The sequence below is a fragment of the Plecotus auritus genome (genome assembly GCF_963455305.1).
Source record: "Plecotus auritus genome assembly, chromosome: 6".
Classification (NCBI taxonomy): domain Eukaryota; kingdom Metazoa; phylum Chordata; class Mammalia; order Chiroptera; family Vespertilionidae; genus Plecotus; species Plecotus auritus.
This window is the reverse complement of record NC_137773.1, coordinates 141,273,796-141,294,248: the sequence shown is the minus strand read 5'-3', so window position 1 is coordinate 141,294,248 and position 20,453 is coordinate 141,273,796. Positions and strand designations below refer to the sequence as shown.

Sequence of the window (20,453 nt, the reverse complement as noted above, 5' to 3'; positions counted from 1 at the left end):
GCTTTTCTTCTCAGGCTGGGACTCTGTCCTGGGCTCCTCCAGGCCCTAGGCCGTAAGCCAGGTTAGAGGCCAGAGGCCAGGAGCCAACAGGTAACCCTGCCCTACCCCCATCCTTTCTCAGTGTCAGTCCACCAAAGCTATGTCTTCCCATATCCCGGCTCCACACCTCAATTCACCCCACACTGTGTGACCTTAGGCTAACACCTCTCTTCTGGATTCTCACAGTGTCATCCTCTCTACCTCATCCTAAGGCTTAGCCACACAGGTTCCAGTTGTGTTGGGGAGCCGGGATGGGGCTGGGGCACCCTGAACCAGGGGAAAAGGTGGAGAGAGGTGTTTCCAAGAGCCGGGCTGATTGGGGGGAGGGGCGGTGGAGTGGGGTAAGTGGCAGGTTCCCATAGAGGTTCCTGGAGAAGACACCCAGGAGAGGCCAGAGACCCCTCTGCCGGCCGCCCCACATGTGCGTTGGTGGAGCGAGCAGGCTGGACAACGCACTCCAGTCCTGTAGGGCGCTCTCCTTGCAGAGTTTGGGGAGGGCAAAGGGGTAGTGCGCAGGGAGGAGGGAGCGGGGAGGAGGGAGCGGGGAGGGGAGGGAGGCGGGCGGAGCGCAGTGCAGCGGCGGCAGAGGCGGCAGCGGAGGGAGGAAGGCAGGCGGGCGGCTGAGGGGCCGCGGCGAGGCGAGCGCGGGCAGCCGCGGCAGAGGATCGCAGCCGCAGCGGGGCCGGGCCGGGCCGGGCGCGCACCAGTGGCGGCGGCAGCGGCAGCATCTCGCTCGTGGAGCCGGCGCAGGTGAGGCAGGGGCGTCAGGTCCGGACTCTGGGCCTCCTCCCCTCTCCCCTGGCTTCCTTTCCATAGGTACTCAGCCCCGGGAATCCCTGCGGGCCAGAGCCCCAACCTACGCCGGTGCACGTCCTGGGTCCCCCTTTGCCCCGCGCAGGCAGGCGCCTTGTCAGCAGTGACCTTGAGCTGGCACCAGGCGGCGGGTGACGCGGGCCGGGGTGGGCGCCTGCGGACCCGGCGCCTGTGAACGCCGGGAGGGGACGCTCAGCGCGCCTTTAGCGCGCAAACTTTCCGGCTCCGAACAGCCCTGAACTGGGGGGCATCCAGGGTGCTAGAACCCTCCTAATTTTGTCCTTCCCAGTTGGCTTGACTTCTCTGCCTGGTCTCTCCCCAGTATTGCGCCCCCTCGCCCTTTATCCAGGCCGCGATTCCTGCAGGTCAGGAACATGACTAGAGCTGTGGACTGTGACCCTGGGCTGGGGGCTTCTCTCTCCAAAGGTGTCTTCTCCCCTGAGTCCCAAGTGTGCGCTGGTGTACCCTCCACCAGGTGCTCTCCACATCTCTAGCTTTGCCTTTTTCTTAAGCCCTTCACCCTGCCCATAGCTCTTCTCTAATCACAATGGGGGTGGGAGAGGGCTGTTCTTGGGGGAGTCCCTCACCTAGTGACACATAGCTCTGAAGCCCCACACTCCCTTGGGCTCTCAGATCCGCAGCTTAAAATTTCAGCTCTGCTTTAAAGGCTCCTTCAGAAAGTGGGCTCAGGCTGGTATCCAGCCCCAGGCCCCCATGATGGATTGATATGTTCCTGGACATCTGGACTCACCCAGGGCCTGGTCACTCTGAAGCCTCCTATGGTCTCAGGAGGAAGGGATGCCCTGGCCTTGGGGTGTGCCCTGGCCTCCTAGAACATTATTAGCCTTGGAAAAGGGAAATGAGGCTCAGAGAGAGTTAGCCAGACTCAAGGTCACACAGCCAGCCCGAGAGGAGCAAGAACTGGGCTTTCTCATTATAATGGATTGGGAGTGATGGAGAAGACTTCTGTTTGGTTCCTACACATGGGGATATGGCTCTGAGGACAATCTGTCTCTTACTATCTCTGTGACCTCTGACAAGTCATTTCCCCTCTCTGACTCACTTTCTCCATGTGTAAAATGAGGGTAGCTACCTCAATAGAGTTGGTCTGATAGCTGAGTTAATGTTCTTTTAAGTTCTTACCATTCATGCCTAGTGCATGGTATGCATCCAAAAATTTTTGGCTACAACATGTGAATTTCCTTTCTGAGCCTGGAAGGGAAATAAATCTTTCCCATCCTTTTCCTTCTGCTTCTGGCTCCTAGATTTATGTGGGTTCACCCCTGTGGCTCTGTGGGCTGCTGGGAGGCAGGCAGTGCCTGTTGGAACCCTGCAAACCTGTGCTCTACTAGTATGTGGAGTGTTGGGTGGAGGCAAGGGTTCCAGCACACTCAAGAGCCTGCTGGCCCACTGGTCAGGCTAACTTAAGCTGTGGCTTCCTGCTGCTTCAATGGGGAAACCAATCTCTAATTTCTATCTGGGAAATGAAGACAAGGCTCTGCTGCGGCTCTAGGAAAAGACCCCCTCTCCATGCAGTACAATGGGAGGAGCATCATTCTCACCTCATCCATCTGACCCACTCTTCTCCTACCTCTGTGAGATATCATTTCTTCCCCCAGAGACACTATTGGCAGCAGAGGAGATGGTGTGGGTTGGGGGGATGGGGAACTCATTCATTCATTCACTCACTCACCAAACCTTGATTTATGCCTTCTCTGAGTCAAGAGATGCTTAGAAATACAGAGAGATTGGCCATATCTGGCAGCTATGACATATCTACCAGGTGCCAGACATTTGCTAGGCACCGGAGACACATTCATTCATGTGATAAATTTTTATTAAGTACTTAATATGTGCTAAGCACAGTTTGACGTGCCAGGGACATGGGTAAATAAAACAGACCTCCTCCCAACTGTCTAGGATAACCATATAATTTGTCATCCAAACTGAGACACTGTCAAGAATGAGAAAGGGCATTATTAATAACTAGAGGCCCGGTGCACGGATTCGTGCACTGGTGGGGTCCCTCTGCCTGGCCTGCTCCTTCTTGCAATCCGGGACCCCTCTGGGGATGTTGGACTGCTGGTTTCAGCCCAATGCCTGCAGATGGCCTGCGGGAATCGACCAAAACCGGCAGTCTGACATTCCCCGAGGGCTGTAGCAGTGCTCGAAGCGGCAGGCAGCCAGGGAAGAGCCTGAGCTAGGGCCCAGGCACTGCCCCGCTCATCCCAGTCTCTTCACCTGCCATTGCTGCCACTCAGTGTCGCTGCTGCAGAGGTGGGAGAAGCTCCTGCTGCCACAGCTGCACTTGCCAGCCATGAGCCTGGCTTCTGGCTGAGCGGTGCTCCGCTGTGGGAGTGCACTGACCACCAGGGGGCAGCTCCTGCATTGAGTGTCTGCCCCCTGGTGGTCTGTGCCCATCATATCAACTGGTCGAGCAGTTGACTGGTGATAACGGTTGCTTAGGCTTTTGTTATATAGATAACACCAGGACCATTCAACCAATTTGGGATATGTGGCTATCCTGTGACCTCATGTGTCCACACCACTGTTAATATTTTGAGCTTGTCTTTTGCCAGGCTCTGTGCTAAGCACTTTAGGGTTATCATCTGATTGAATCCTTACAGTGTTGTGAAGCTAGCTAGTTTACCATCTGTGTGCATCTGGTTACTAGTGGAGCCCCTTCTGCAACTTAATTCCTGGGCTGCACTGCCTCACCAGAGATAGGTGAGTCTCTGCCTCACCAGAGATAGGGCCCAAGGCTACTCTCTTTCTCTCTCAAAGAGGCACATAGACAACTGTTAAGCAGGAATACAAATGCTGTCATAGATATGCCATAGGGGCGCAGATGGAGGGACAGATTCTGCCTGGACGAATCAGAGGCAGCTTCCTGGAGGGGGGACTGTTGATCTGGACCTTGAGTCATGAGTTAAGATTTTGACAGACCGTGCAGATTAAAGGGAGAGCATTCAAGGCCCAGGTTGATAAGGGTTGGAGATGTGGGGTATGTGCACTGTTTGGGGATACCAACTCAAAATATATCTGGATCCACTTGTGACCAGACATGAGTTATGTCTGAAACAGTAGGAGACAGTGAATATTCAGTCCAGGAGTAGTGTGCTATGGCATTCGATGAGCTCAGCATTTCAGAAGGATGCTCTAAAGATGGGCTGTTCTGTGGGCCTGGAGCAGAGAGAATTTGTTGTACTAGATTTCCCTTTGACAAGATTTTCTAGTGCCTGATCTATACCAGAGATTGCCTGCAAGGTCAGGGAAATCATTTTGTTATATAGAGTCACTGCAGAAGAATTTTACCAGCATCTGTAGCAGCAAAAGGGTTTCACCCGGCAAAGTGATTGCCAACAAGAGAAATATTAACCTACTTAAGGGAGAGGGTTTTTAGTAGCACCATTTGCAAATAAATAATATACTTATTATATGTTAAATCTTTTCTCTGTTAAATCTCATAAAAAAAGCTCTAACTTCCTTTCCTTTCCTCCTCTCTATGTCATCGCTGTCACCATATAAATCTGAGAATAATAAAACTATATTTTGTAGTAATGTCTCATTTCTCAAATTTTCATTAATTCAGGTTGGTCTCCTTTCCTCCCTCCCCAATGAAGTGGAATTATCAAATCTTTATGGTATCTAAAAATTTGAACCCATTAATAGAGAGCCAAAAAAAAAAAAGGGTGTCAATTATTGGGGTCTGGGGATTGGAAAAACAGACTAGAAAGGTCTGAGAAGTGGAAGAAAACATGATGGAAGATGGGAAGGAGGAAGGAGTGTGTGGCTTGTGCAGTCAGTCACACAGGGGCCTGTGTTGAGAAGGGCCACACACGTGATTTAATGCTCTGTGGTTGCCATATTGAAATGCTTAATAATTTTTCGCTGGGGGCAGGGGCGGGTGGGGCACATTTTCATTATGTACTGGGTCTCACAAATTATGTAGCCAATCTTGGGAGGGAGAAAAATATAGAGGTAGGAAGTAGAAAAGGAGGAGGGACACCACACAGTGGGGAAAAGGGAGCACATGGGAGGAAGCCCTGGGTGGGGTTGGTCACAAGGCACAGGGAGCAGGGGAAAACATGGGCAGGAGCCTTTATTTTGGTTTCTTCAGAAGGGATTGGGGAAGGTGGGTTTACAGATTTAGCATCGCTTGGTTTGAATAATTTCAGTGGCTCGGGACATAGGGGCTGTCCCTAGCTGTCTAGTACCTGGCACTGGGGTGATTAGGGCAGGAGAATAATGAATGGCCCAGCGTGCAAGAACCCCATAAAGAAAGAAGTGAGGAGGAGTATGGAAGTATGCTGACTCTGCCCCTTCCCACCTGTCCTCACTCCAGCAAGTCATAGAACTTTAAAGTTAAGGTACCCCTTCAGGAGTATCTGGGCCAACTCCTTGATTTCACAGAAAAGGGGAAAGATTGGCCCAGAGAGGGAAAGCAACTTCTCCAAGGTCACACAGCATTCACTTATTCTTTGGTTCACTGTTGTTGTATATTGAATTGTGTCCTCAGCATTTCAGGAGGGGATACCAACTCAAAATATATCTGAGGGAGCTGAGCTAGAATTTGTTCAAACCACTACTTGGTTAGTATTTACTTTTTCTAGAACAGAGTTATAAGTAAAGCAGATCCATCAGACTGAACCAGTTAGGTTCTGAATTCCTGTTTCATTTAATGTCATCCCCAGTGAGTCTGGAACATAGTAGATAATCAATACACAATTGTATAAGTTTCCTAGGGCTGCTGTAACAAATTATCACAAATTGAGGAGCTTAAAACAACAGAAATTTATTCTCTCACAGTTCTAGAAGCTAGTAATCCAAAATCAAGGTGTCAGAAGGTCCACACTCTCACCAAAATCTGTAGGGAAGAATCCTTTTTCCCTCTTCCTAACTTCTGATGGTTGCCAGCAACCTTTGCTGCTCCTTAGCTTGTAGCTACATTACTCCCATTTCTGCCTCTGTCTTCTTTGTATGTGTGTCTCTATTTACAAATTTCTCTCTCTTTATAAGGACACCAGTCATATTGAAATAGGGCCCACCCTAATCAAGTATGACCTCATCCTGATTACATCTGCAAAGACCCTATTTCCAAATAAGGTCAAATTCACAGGTACTCCCACATGTCTTTTGGAGAGGACACAATTCAATATACAACAACAGTGAACCAAAGAATAAGTGAATGTTTATGATTTCAGATAAGAATGAGTTCCCTTCCCCCAAAGTTAATACCAGTTCTGAAGAATCAAGAGTCCTTTAGAAGGTGAAAACAAAAACAGTAACAATGTTTCAATCCACCTGTAGAGAGAAAATAGTCCAAGTGGACACAATAGCATCTCCCACATGCACCAGCCTGCTGGCTTATAATGCTGGCACCATCATTTTCTGATTGTGTCTGTGTGATCTTGGGTAGGTGGTGTCAGCTCTCTGTTTCCTCATATGTATCACAAGAGACTTAACATTTTCTACCACGTGGGAACTTTTGTGAGGAATGACAAAAATTAAGACAAGTTCTTCGAACAGTGCCTGGCACACAGTAGGCACTTTCTAGATGTCAGCATTCATTGCTACCATCATCATCATCTTGTAATTTACAGAGCACTTTTCACATATCTTTATATCTTTCTATCTCTACAGCAAGTCTATGATGTGGCTCAATAAATATCAGTTTCCACTCTAGCCAGTTTGGCTCAGTGGATAGAACATTGGTCCTCAGATTGAAGGGTTCCAGGTTCAGTTCTGGTCAAGGGCATGTACCCTGTTTGCAGACTTGATCTCGGGCCCTGGTCAGAATGTGTGAGGGAGGCAACCAATCAATGTGTCTCTCTCACATTGGTGTGTCTCTCCTCCTTCCTTCCACTCTCTCTAAAAATCAATGGAAAAATATCCTCGAGAAAAGATTAACGTAAATAAATAAATAAATAAATAAATAAATAAATAAATATCAGTTCCCAGCCCTCTGATGTGAAGACATTGCTATCAGATATTTTCTGGTTTCATGGGGCTGAGAGGTTGGGGAGCAGTGACGCGTCAGGCCATGGTAGGGATGGATGTGAGGGGAAGTAGCCAGTATCCAAAAATGGGAAATGGCTTCAGCATCTGTTGCCCAATTGTCACTGTGCTTCCTGGAAGGTGGGACTGATTAGGTCTTTTGTAACCTGTATCCTTAGGCCCTAGCATGTAGTACGTGGTTGATAAATGTGTGATGGATGAATGGATTTCTTATAAAACACAAATAGTCACTTCCTCCACTCCAACAACAATAACAAGACCCTAGGATGTGGCTACCTTGCCTAAGTAGTGATTTCTGTTCACTAAAACTCACAGGTGAGCTGTCAACATATGATCAACTTGAAAAAAATCTGCTTTTGATGTTATTTGAGGGAACAAACCATTGAGGTGAACCGCTGGTGGTCATGTTATAGAACTGAGTGAGTTCTGAGGGGCAGAGGTGTATAGAGGGTCCAACACGTAGGTGGGATATAAGAGGTACTGTGTGTAGTGGATGGGCATTGGAGAGAGATGCCACATTCAACCAAATTTCCCAAATGTTGCCATCAAGGGTAGATAAGAACATGAGGCTAGGAAAGTTCTCTCTCAGCAAATCAGTGCAAAGGACAGCTAGCTGAATTCCAAAAAAAACTGAACATTTTTATTGTGCAGTAATATAATGATGTTTAAGAGTGCATAGGAACACATTCTGGACAGACCTCTTACTAGTTGTGTGACTTTGGGCAAGTGGCTTAGCTTTTCTGTGCTTCCATTTCCTCAGCAGTAAAAAAAGAAAAATAAAAGTAGTGCATGGGATTGTTTTAAGGATTAAGATTTGTGAAGTGTTTAGCAAAGAACATGGATCATAAATATCATCTCCCTCCCTTGCCCTCTTCTTCATCCTCCCACTTCTCCTTCTTTTTAATGTACTGATTTGGTTAGTCATTAGTGATTTTAAAATACTCCCAGTTTCTTACTCTTTAGGCACATGATAAATTGAACTTTCTTACCTCTTTTGACATTAGTTGTAGCCATGTGTCTTCCTTTGGCAGTGAACTTTGAGAAGTGATATGTGTCATTTCTGGGTGGAAGCTCCAATAACCAGCATGCTGTTTACCACTTTTCCCTTTTCCTCCCTTGGCAATTGAGGCAATGGAGCCTCCTTCAGTCTGATTCCTGAGTGAGAGTGATACAGAACAGAACCCCCAGCCAATCCATGATGGACATGTAGCATCACTGGGCAGTAAGCCTTTGCTTTAAGCCACTGGCACTTTGGGCTTATTCATTATTGCAGCATAACCTGGCCCATCTTGACTGATACAGGTAGGGAGTGAGTTGAAATAATCACAATTTGTTTAGAGATATCCATGAGTCTTTTAATACTTTCAAGTGTGATGCCAAAAAGTTTAGTGTTTGAAGGTGAGTAAGAACCACTGTCCTATGAGTTTAAGGCCAGTCTCCCTAGCATGACATATATGGACCTTTCTAATTTCACCCTGGCCTCATCTACTTTTGTCTCCACATGTTCTCTGAGCTCTTCCTGACAAATACACAGCATCCTTGAAATGGGCCACGTGTTTGCACATCTCCAGGCCTTTACTCATGCCCTGTCTAGAATGGCTACGGTGGAGTGGAACAAGTGCATGGCGGGGGGGAAGGGGAGCACTGGGCTTGATCTGTGAGGCACAGAAGGTATAATTAGGACTGAGAATGAGATTCCTGTTCACGGTGAGTTTTCTAGCCATTAGAGCTTGGCCTGGCAGAGGTGGGGTGTCATCAAGGGGGTTCCTGGTTAGCGGAACTAGTGCAAATTCTTCAATCCTGTCACACATGACTTTAGGTGAGATTGGCCAAAGAAGATGGATCTTAGCTGCAATTCTGTATCTATTTTTACCTTTTCAAAATAAAAATAACTTTTACCCCCTGATTATAGACATGTTACATAATGATTATAGAAAATTCAAATAGTATTGAAAAGTACAAAGAAAGGAAACTCAAATAAATGCCACAAAATAGCCAACCTCCAAAAATATTTTATCAAATGTCCTTCCAGACATTTCTCTAAGATTGATAGGTAAATAGAAAGATGGTGTGTGTTTTTTTTAATCTTTCTCACTCAGTAGTAGAGTATGGACATCTTAAATATCAATAAATATACCTCTAATTCATCTTTTATAAGTAGCTCTGCCATAATTGATTTAATGGATCCCTTCCTGATGGACACTTAGGTTGTATTCATAATTTTGCTATTATAGACAACACTGTAACAAACATTCTTATATGTGGACCCCTGGGCATGTGTCCAGGCATTTTCTGAGGATGAATTCCTAGAAGTGGAGTTGCTGAATCAAGCAAAACTGTTTGGAATGAAAGAAGAGAAGAAAGCTGTGGTATGATTAGGTAGAGAAATCATTTCCGGCTTAAGGGCAACCTGAAAAGGGTCTGAAGGAAGAAGGAGGTGAGTGGGAGATTGCAGCTGGGCTGGAAGGTTGGAGGAAGTGAAAGAAGGGGAGAGGATGTGGAGGGAGCTGGTTTAGAGGACCTCAGTTCCCAGTTTGAAATGATCCATTCCCCAGACAAAGGCAAAATGCATATGGCAGTTATAATTTATGTAGATCCAGACAATTATAAGCACTTGGTGTGCTCAGTTCTATTCGAGCTTCATCACCACCTTGCGAGAAAGACCTCTGTTCTCATCTTACAGAGGAGCAAAGTGAAGCCTGGAGAGGATGTGGTGAAAAGAGCAGATAGATGTCCTCATTTTATAGTATGTAGGCTTCTTCACAGTCCTCAACTTTCCTTTGCACAGACCATAGGCTAGCTCATGCCTCCAGTCTTTGCAGATACCATTTCGTCTGAAAGGCCAACACTTCCTCACTCTTGGGAAGGAAGACTGGTCATATGTGACTTCTTTGTGAAACTTTTTTTTATGACCCCCCCATCCACCCCTCCCACCCCTGAAAGCAAGACAGAGTGGGTCAGGGCTCAGAAAGCAGGCCATCACCAGAGCATTAACTATTGTGTTTTAACTTTGAACTAGGGAGTCCACTTTTGGCTTCAGTGAATTGGATTCCCTGACTCAACTGAAAAACAAATAAGACCCTTTCTTATTGCACGTAATCAAAACTTTGCAGGTGCGTAATTCAACAGCTCATCCATGCCATTGAAACCCACAGTCTTGCCGAAACCGGTTTGGCTCAGTGGATAGAGCGTCGGCCTGCGGACTCAAGGGTCCCAGGTTCAATTCCGGTCAAGGGCATGTACCTTGGTTGCGGGCACATCCCCAGTGGGAGGTGTGCAGGAGGCAGCTGATCGATGTTTCTAGCTCTCTATCCCTCTCCCTTCCTCTCTGTAAAATATCAATAAAATATATTAAAAAAAAAAAAAGAAACCCACAGTCTTTCTTTTCTTCTCCTCTGCCATTAGCAGCCAGAAGAATTTCCTATATCCCAAGCATCCCCTGCAGATATCACAGTGCCCAGAGGGCAAAAGGCATCTCTGTGTCTCTTTTATCAGGGAGGATGTCCCAACCAACTTCCCCTGTGTCTCATTGGCTGGAGTTGGGGCACATGGCCATCCATGCCTAACCCAATTACAGCTTAAAATGACCAAGACTGCCCGGCCACCGGCAACCGGCCACCGCCACCGTGGCTCAGTGAACCAGGAGGTGATTGTTTGATTCCCAGTCGGATCACATGCCTGGGTTCGGGGTTGGGGGGTGCAAGAAGCAGCCAATCAGTGATTCTCTCTCATCATTGATATCTCTCTCTCTCTCTCTCTCTCTCTCTCTCTCTCTCTCTCTCTCTCTCTCTGTCTCTCTCTCTCTCTCTCCCCTTCTCCCCCCTCCCTCCCTCTCCCTTCCTCTCTGAAATCAATAAAAATATATTTAAAAATATTTTTTTAAAAAAAGAGAACCAAGACTTATCTCTGAGTCGGTTAGGATATAGTCAGGACTCTTCCAGCCAAAAAGGAGGAGAGAATGACCACTGGAGAGGCCACTCTTGCACTTGTGTACTTGTTATAGGACCCAGAGCCCACCCAACTATGTGCTCACTCTCCTGGCTCCCCTGCTAGGTTGGGTGATATGAGAGAACAGGGGATTGGGGTTTATTTCTTCCCCTGTCCTTTGCAGGTAAGCAAACGGTTTTTCACATGTAGATATTGAGGAAACTATTGGTTGAAAGAAATTAATCAGTAGGTGCTTCAAGAGACTCCATCAGACCTTGAGATTTAAGGATTCTCTGGGTACCAGCAATGCCAATGCTCTGTTAATTTGATGGGTGATTTTTGTATTTTGAAGAGTATATAGGAATGGCTTACATTGTCCTCATAGTTGTGGGGAAAATACTAGAACTTTAAAAAGATGTAGAATAGATGCCCAGAAAAGCAGAACAAGGTGTATTAGGGACTAGATACCATGAAGGGCAGAGGTAAGTGGTGGAGAAAAATATTTGTGTACTCCTCAGAGAGTGGACATGAGTGTGACGGAATTGAGGCAGTGAAGGCACCGACTAGGCCTGAAGGGGACTCATTCCTGAGGGCCTACTCTGTGCTGGGCATCATATTTGTACCTATTTTGTCTCACCCTTCTTGTGTCTCTATGTAAATGGGGAAGCTGAGGCTCAGAGGATAAGGTTGCTTGTCCAATACCACTGAGCCAAGAAGTGGTGGAATTTGGCTGAAAAAGCAGATCTGTTCTGTAAAGCTGGCTCCCTTCTGCAAAGGGGCCATGATGGCCATAAGGGGCCCACCTAAGTCCAATGGGAAATGGAAAGGGGAGCCTGGAAACTGACAGGAGGGCCTAGAAAAGGCTTGGTGCAGTGAAAACACAAGAGAAAAATCCCAGTGGAAGAGGTGTTTATACCAGAATTCAGGGTGGGCTTGAGGAGCCACTCTCTTTGGTATTGAACTTGACTTCAAATCCCTGATCTACCAATTAATAGCTATGATCTTGGGCAGGACACTTCCCTTTTCTATACCTCAGTTTCTTCCGTTATAAAATGATGATAATAGTTAACTATGTGCCCAGTGACTGGCATATAATAAGAATTTAATAAATGGAGTGATTATAATTATCATTACTGTTGTTGCTGTTCTTTTAGAACTTGGGGGGTAACCAGATCTAGAGGTGACTGGCTCTCAGGTATGTCTTGGTCACCATATGTATTGGACCTTGGCTTCATCCCTCCCAGCCTGACTCTCTAAGCCTCACCTGTAAAGTGCGGGGGTTGGGCCCGTTGACTTCTAGCATCCTCCCTTGTTCCAAACCCTGCACTTGTGTGAGGTGGAAGGGGGAGGCTGTGAAGACAAAAGGAATCAGAATAGAGTGAGGGGGATGCCTTTATTCTAGGGAAGCAAAGCAAGGGAAGGGCAGAGAATGGAAGGAAGAACAAGGGGAGCCAGTGGAGGCTGAGCAGCCAGAGAGGACCAGGCAGGTGTGCAAGCCCCAGGCTGGGCAATTTGGAGGCGGGCACAGAAGGAAACGGCTAAAACTAAATGAGGCAGAAGCACATTGAGAACAGCTGCCTCTAAAACCTGCCCAGGTTGTGGGAGAACCAGAGGGACAGGAATCAATCACAGCTCTTCCTGATGCTTAATATCTGAGGTGTGGGGGGCAGGGCTTTGAAGCATGTGTGTTCAAAGACTGAAATTGAATTTCTCCAAAGTTTGCAGGAACATTGCAATTATGCCTGAGAACATGGCTATGAAATCCCCTTGAAATCTATTTTTGGGCACAAGGTTTTATAACCAGAGTCAGAAATTGAGTGGAAGTGTGTGGGAGGCTGACCCTGGATAGTTTCCATGTTTGAGAGGAGGGGAAAGAATATTTTTAACTACAAACACCATGTCTCATAGGGTGAGACTAGGGAGGAGGCAGCCTCACCCCTTTGGGTTTCTTACCCACTGCCATGTTAAGACAGGAACTGTCTTTGACAGAAGTTACTAAAGTCTCTTACTCAGAGTGGGTGGCTGGAGGCTTGGGATTGAGTGATGGAACTTGTCTGAGACTTTTGTGTTTAGGAATAGAGATATCTGAAACTTAATTTTCTAGAGACTCCTGCACTTGTGTACTTGTTATAGGACCCAGGGTACTTTGTCTGGCCAGAGACTTTGCTCTTACACTATTATATCAGTTAGCTACTGCTACGTAACAAAGTGACCAAAACTTGGTGTTCTAAAGCAGTAAGTTTGTATTATTGCTGAATAACCCACAGGACAGCTGGATGGTTTTTCTGGTCCTGGCTGGGTTTCCTCACATGTCTGTGCTTAGCTATTGGTCAGGCAGGTAGCTCTGCTGATCTGGGTGGGCTCTCTCACATATTTGTGGGTTGGCTGGCTCTGATTGGCCTAGGCATCCTCAAACTACAGCCCACGGGCCACATGCGGCCCGCCGAGGACATTTATCCGGCCCTCTGGGTGCCGCTGCCTGTCCTGCTTAGCAGCCGACTCGTCCCGGGCCCACAGTGCACATAGGAATTTGTTCATAGTTTTTTTTTTTAACTATAGTCCGGCCCTCCAACGATCTGAGGGACAGTGAACTGGCCCCCTGTTTAAAAAGTTTGAGGACCCCTGGCCCTAGGATGATTCAGTTGGGATGGCTCATCTCCATTCCATGCTCACCTGAGTTTGTTCACATGGCAGTGGCAATGGCAGGGCTGTGTGAGCCAAGGACAGAAATACACAAGGACTCTAGAGACCCAGGTGTAGAATTGGCACAGTGTCACTTTCAATGCATGCTGTTCGCCAAAGCAAGTTAAGAAGTCACCTCAAATTCAAGGATGAGGAAATATGATGATACCTCTTAATGGCAAAGTCAACTAGAAAAGGCTTGGATCTAGGCAGGCCTTTATCTAGGACCATTGATGCCTTCAATATGCATAACCGCCAGCTTCAGTGTTGGCCTCCAGAGCTGTCACTGCCACAGTGGGTGTCCATCCCTCCTAAAAGTCCTCCTGAAGCCCAGGATTCCCTTGTTGTGCAAAGAGTTTTTCACAAGAGTCTTATTTGTGGAACCAGGAAAATGTATGCCCCCAAACAATGAGAGATTTTCATTCATGAGACTGACAGAAATTAAAAAGTGTGATCCTCTCAAGAATTGGTGAGAACGTGGGGAATGTAGATACTATATACACTGCTGGTCAGCGTTTCCATGCCATGGCCCATTCTGCAGCATCTGTTAGAATTGAGAATACATGTAAGGGTTTAACAGTGGAATACTACTCAACAATAAAAGGGAATGAACTGTTGATATAAGCAACCACCTGGATGAACCTCAAGGAGTGAAAAAGGCCGATTCCCACTGCTTACGTACTGCATGATTCCATTTAGGTAACATTAGTGAAATGACATAATTACAGAGATGGAGAACAGGTGAGTGGCTGTCAGGGGTTAGGGATGGGGAGAGGGGCATGCAGCCATAAAGGGGAGTAGGAGGAGGCCATGTGGTGACGGTACAGTTGAATATGTTGGTGGTGGTGGTGTGGACACAAAGGTACATATATGATAAAATTGCCTAGAGTTACACATAGGCACACAAGTGGCTATACAACTGGTATAATCTGAATAAGCTCTGTGGATTGTACCAATGTCCTTTTCTTGGTTTTGATATTGTATTCTATTCATGCAAGATCTTGGCTTTGGGAGAGGCTGCTGGAAGGGTATGTAGGTCTTCATCATACATTTTCTTGAAACCTCCTGCAAATCTACAATTATTTCCAAACAAAAAGTTAAATGTAACTACACAGGTCCTCTGGCCTGGCAAGCTCACACTATTGTTAGTGTCCATCACAGAGACATGATTCTGTGCCCTGGGAGGCTTATGCAGATGGTCACTGAACACTGTTTAATATTGAAGCGTTGAAAACCACTGGAAATAACCCAAATGTATTCTTTCACCTAATAATCATTTATTAAGCTCCTACTATGTGTCAGGCACTATGCCAGGCTCTGGGGATATAGCTGTGAACAAAATAGTCCAAGTCCCTGCCCATATGGGATTCATGTTTTAGTGATTGTCCTACAATAGGTGATTAAATAAACCACCAAGTAGCTGCGCTGAGGAATTCCATGGTTCTGTCTCCAGAACATATTACTGTGAGGAAAGAGAAAGAAGCAGAATCAGGCATTTAATAATTTATTTAAAGAAGAACAAAGAACCTTAATAGATATTTACAGAACATTCCATCTAAAAATATCAGAATACACATTCCTTTCAAATGTACGTGTTCCATATACAGGATAGACCACATATTAGGCCACAAAACAAGTCTCAATAAACTTAAGAAGACTGAAATCATATTAAGTATCTTTTCTAACCACAGTGGTATGAAACTAGAAATCAATCACAAGAAGAAAAGGGTGGGGGGAGAACAAAACACACAGTCAAATAAAGGAAGGGCCAAGCGTTGGAGTGCACTTTGTTGGCTATTAAGCTAGCCCACCTCACTAGAATTTTGAGCTGTTTTGTTCCTTCAGTTACCCCACATCTGAGCAGGCCTGTCACGTAGGAGGAACTCAAATATCTGTTAAAGGAAAGAGATCATTGTACCCATTTTATAGGTTGGCCAATGAAAATAGGAAGTCCTTAGCAATGATATATTGGCTTTATTCCCAAGAGAGCTGTGAAGTATTGATTGAATACCCTTGATCTTGAGGATACCATATATTTTTCTTTCAACTTTGTCATCATGAGCGCATTTCCTGCAGCTCCAAGTAGTTGTGATTGTCAAATCTTAGGTCTTACTTGTCCACACGGGTAGGTTGTGGAATGGTTTCACACTCTTGTGATTCATGATACAGTATGTCAGGCACACTTGCCTGCATTATGTCATTTAATCCTATTGATCTTGTTTGGGACACAATTGATATTCACGCATTTTCTATGTATCTCAAACCCCAATCCATCCTGTAAGTTTTTATGTACACAGAGATAGATGGCTGGAAGCAGAAGGGTCAGTATGGGACCCAGAAATTCCCTGGAACCTGCATGAGTGCCTTAGAGGACTGGGATGCATTCTCTTTTCTCTCTGCCCCCCACTCAGCTTGTTAGAGAACCCCCTGTTGTCCTGTGGTCCACGGGGAAGGCTCCTCACTCTCAGATGAAGGGCTTCTGCCACCCACTGTGTCGCTCCCTCTCTGTAACCTCCGTGTGTGGTTTAGAACTGAACACAGAACAGACATCTGTGAACTGTTTGCTGGGTTGTTATGAGTTGAGAATGTTTAAAAGCAAGTGCTGAATTTTCAATCACAAGTAACACTTGTATAGCACTTAGCTTTTACTGTAAGAGAAAAGATTGTGTTCATCTCCTTCAAATCACACTAGTTTATGTGATAAGATAACTTACCAGCGAGGAAACAAACACTCAAAGCAACTCACTCACTCATTCATTCATTCATTCATTCACTAAATATGTCTTGAGGGCCTCATGTGAGCCCGTGACTGGTCCTGGACGTGTAGCTTTGACCCAGCACCATCCTCAGGATGAGGAAGCAGGCATGCAGGTTACTCAGTGTCACTGGAAACCTGCATCGTGGAGGTTCACAGTGCTGCCATGCCTTGCTGTCCCTATCAGACCACAAACCATCTTTTCAAGTGTCAGGCAAGCTGCTGAAATATGAAGATGCTCTTGGGGTTACCGAGGGAATCATTTCAAACCCAGGGATCCCCCAGAATGTGGGCATCAGTAGCTGTGATCATGACCTCAACCTGTCCCCTCATCCGTTTCCCTGCTGGGTCCTTGCAAATCATTTATCACTGTGCTGCAGAAAAAAGCTTGCGAGGCCAGACGACTTGTCTGCAGCCCGTGAGTCTCGGCGCCCACAAAGCAGAAATTAATGAATGATGGTTGGGGAGAGAGTCGGGGAATAGGACAGCAGCTATTTTAGGCTCCCGCTGCCAAAGCAGATCCTAATGCCTGCATCTGTGTGTTAACTGTGTCCGCCCTTCGAGCAGAAATCGAAATCACATTGGCTTGATTTTGTTTGCTTGCCAACTCCAAGCTCCTCAAGTTTGTGTGTCTTGTAAAAATATGCAGATTTTGAATTAATAAAAAGAAAATAGAGCTACTGTGAAGATGGATTCTCGTTCTCTCTCTTTCTGACTTACTATGAGTCATCAAAACTTTCTCAGAGCCAGCCAGTAAAATAGACCAAGGTCAGAATGACCTGAGTTCCCATCTTTACTTTTTCACTTTAACTGTCCCTCGACCTCTCTGGGCTTTAGTTTTCTCAACTGTAAAGTGGGGACCAGAAGGTAGCATTGTTAGAGGATTCAGGGAGATACTGTATGGGAAAGTTCCTGGCACCTGTAATCCCTTCCTCGATGTTTACCCCTTATCTATAAGGAAAACCATAACCTCCTTTCTTCCTAGGAAGAATATGGCCTCGGGGTATTAAGGTTTGAGTGTGAGCTGCTGTGTGATTCTGGGGTTTTTGGCATTGATGGGTTCATGAGACATGGAGAAGGAAAGTCTCCATCCTTCTGCCTCAGGGTCCATGCCATGTCTGGGACAGAGAAATGGAAATATAATATTAATTGATTATCAGAATTTTGCTGAGCATCTCCTAAGTGCAGTCCCAATCAGCCAAACCCCAGCAGCAAGCTAACCTTCATGATGACTGTGGGGACTTCCTTGTGAGTTCTGGTGCTGGTCTTTGGTGCTGGGCCCACGCATCATGGAAATGGATCTGAGTTCAATGTGGTTGTTCTCTAAAAAGCAGCAGTTCGTTTTCATGTATAAATCTGAGCACTGCCTTCCTGGGGCTTGGCCGTGTCAGGCTCCAGGTGGATGACTGCTGTGGGGAACCAGGAGAAATGTGAGCTCTCAGGGTGAAGCCCTTGGTGGGGGTGGGTCCAGAGTACCACCGCTGGAGCACTCAGGCCCTCTCTTAGCCAGATGGGGCTGCTGGTCTTGTCCTCCTAAAGCTGCTGGGACATGTGGGGGCCTGGGTAACAGCAAAGGGAACGTAACTTAACGTGGTAGCCAATTGGGACCCACCTCACGGCACTCATGGCCTGGAATGCTTTCCTTCATGGCACAGTCTGTTGTGGTTATTTAGGAAGGTCACTCTCTGAACAGTCCTGTGATGGAGAGATGTCTCTGTCTCCACTTTACAGACGAGACCCCGAGGCTCCAAGAAACTAAGGAAACCTGGAAATCACATAGCCAGCAACTAGAATACAGCCAGAACCTTCTCCCGCCCGTGCTGTTTCCATTCTTATGTTAAAAGAAACATTCCTACTTTGACTAGAAAGTATCTGGTTATGAAGAACTGGACTCTGAGTAGGCCTTCAGAAAGTGCCTTCCACATGGGTAAACAATTCAGTAAAGATTCCACAGGTACCTGCCGAGCACCAACTATGTCAGTACTGTACTAGGTATTTGGGATTCACCAGTGAGCACAGAGCTACACAATAGGTGATTATGGATTGAGTTTAAGAAACTTGATTCAAAGGCTTTTCTAAAATGGATTTGGGCATCTTTTAATTCATAACCAGGTGAGAATTATCAAGCCATGATCTTTCCCATAATTAAGTGAATGATTTTTCTCCGGGAGTCGATTTTGCTGCTTCTCACTGTTGTATGCAGCTGGGCCCTGGGTCCTATCAAAGCCACCTTTCTGTCTCTGGGGGTCATTATGAGAAAATGCATCTATACTTCACACAATTTAATCATTAAAAGGTAGAGAGTTTAAATTCATTTAACAGCTTGAGTGAGTGACTAGAGCAAGTGACTTAAATTTCAGAAGCCTGTTTCTTTATCTGTAAAATGAAAACAGTAGAACCTTTTGTAAGAAGAGACTGAGATATGGAAATATATATCTACTAGAGGCCCGTAGTTACATTTAACTTTTTGTTTTTTTTGCACGGATTCATGCACCGGTGAGGTCCCTTGGCCTGGCCTGTGGGGATTGGGCCGAAACTGGCTCTCAGACATCCGCCGAGGGATCCTGGATTGCGAGAGGGTGCAGGCCAGGCCTAGGGACCCCATCAGTGCATGATTGGAGCCAGAGAGAACTGGTGGGAGGGCTCCAGGGCGTGTCTAGCCTGTCTCACCCAGTCCTGATCAGCCAAACCTTAGCAGCAAACTAACCAATGGGTTGGAGCAAATGCCCCCTGGTGGTCAGAGAGCATCATAGTGACTGGTCAAATAGTCAGACACTTAGCATATTAGACTTTTATTATATATGATGTCTTTTTATCTCCATCCATCCATCCACCCATCCATTCATTACTTAGTCTATATTGGCATGTGTGAGTGCTTTGAGTCAGCTGTTAAGAGTGTGACAGTCCAAGGTTCTACAGTAATGAAAGCTCCCCTGTTGAGCCTCCTATTGATCTTTTTTTAAAAATAAATCTTTATTGTTCAGATTATTACAGGTGTTCCTCTTTTTTTTCCCCCCATAGCTCCCCTCCACCTGATTCCCCACCCCACCCCATGCCCTTACCCCCTGCCACTGTCTTCATCCATAGGTGTAAGATTTTTGTCCAATCTCTTCCCGCACCCCTCACACTCCCTTCCCCCTGAGAATTGTCAGTCTACTCCCTTTCTATGTCCCTGATTCTATTATATTCATCAGTCCATTCTGTTCATCAGATTTTTTATTCACTTGATTTTTAGATTCACTTGTTGGTAGGTATGTATTTGTTGTCATTTTGTTGTTCATAATTTTTATCTCTACCTTTATCTCCTTCTTCCTCTTCTTAAAAAATACCCTTCAGCATTTCATATAATCCTGGTGTGGTGGTGATGAACTTTTTTAGCTTTTTCTTGTCTGTGAAGCTCTTTATCTGATCTTCAATTCTGAATGATAGCTTTGCTGGGTAGAATAATCTTGGTTGTAAGTTCTTGCTGTTCATCACTTTGAATATTTCTTGCCACTCCCTTCTGGCCTGCATGGTTTCTGTTGAGAAATCAGCTGACAGTCGTATGGGTACTCCCTTGTAGGTAACTAACTGTTTTTCTCTTGCTGCTTTCAAGATTCTCTCTTTGTCTTTTGCCCTTGGCATTTTAATTATGATGTGTCTTGGTGTGGTCCTCTTTGGATTCCTCTTGTTTGGGGTTCTCTGCGCTTCCTGGACTTGTAAGTCTATTTCTTTCACCAGGTAGGGAAAGTTTTCAGTCATTATTTATTCTAATAGGTTTTCAATATTTTACTCTCTCTCTTCTTCTGGCACCCCAATAATTCGGATGTTGGTATGCTTAAAGTTGTCCCAGAGGCTCCTTACACTATCTTCATATTTTTGGATTCTTTTTTCTTTTTGTTTTTCTGGTTGGGTGTTTTTTGTTTCCTTATATTTCAGATCTTTGGTTTGATTCTTGGGGTCCTTTGATCTACAGTTGAATTTCTGTATATTCTTTATTTCAGACAGTGTATGCTTAATTTCTGACTGGTCCTTTTCCATTTTTTTGGCATTCTCATTAAGGTCCTTGAAGGTTTCACTAAGCTCCTCGGAGGTCTCGTCAAGTTTCTCGGCGGTTTTTAGAAGATTCTTAAGTAACCTTATAAATGTGGTTTTGAACTCTATGTCCAGTAGTTTGCTTTCCTCCATTTCTTTCATTTGTGACATGTTTCTTTGTCTCCACATTTTGTTGCTTCCCTGT

General features: G+C 45.7%; 1 protein-coding gene across 8 annotated transcripts in view; it reads left to right on the top strand.

Moving 5' to 3' along the window:
• The first annotated feature begins 623 nt into the window (after positions 1–623).
• Positions 624–20,453, top strand: part of ATP2B2 (ATPase plasma membrane Ca2+ transporting 2) — a 380,690-nt gene continuing 360,860 nt past the window's right edge. For all 8 annotated transcript variants that reach the window (XM_080675183.1, XM_080675181.1, XM_080675175.1 and 5 more), the window contains exon 1: positions 624–789. The gene's annotated coding sequence lies outside the window, so the exon portion shown is untranslated. The remainder of the gene's footprint in view (positions 790–20,453) is intronic.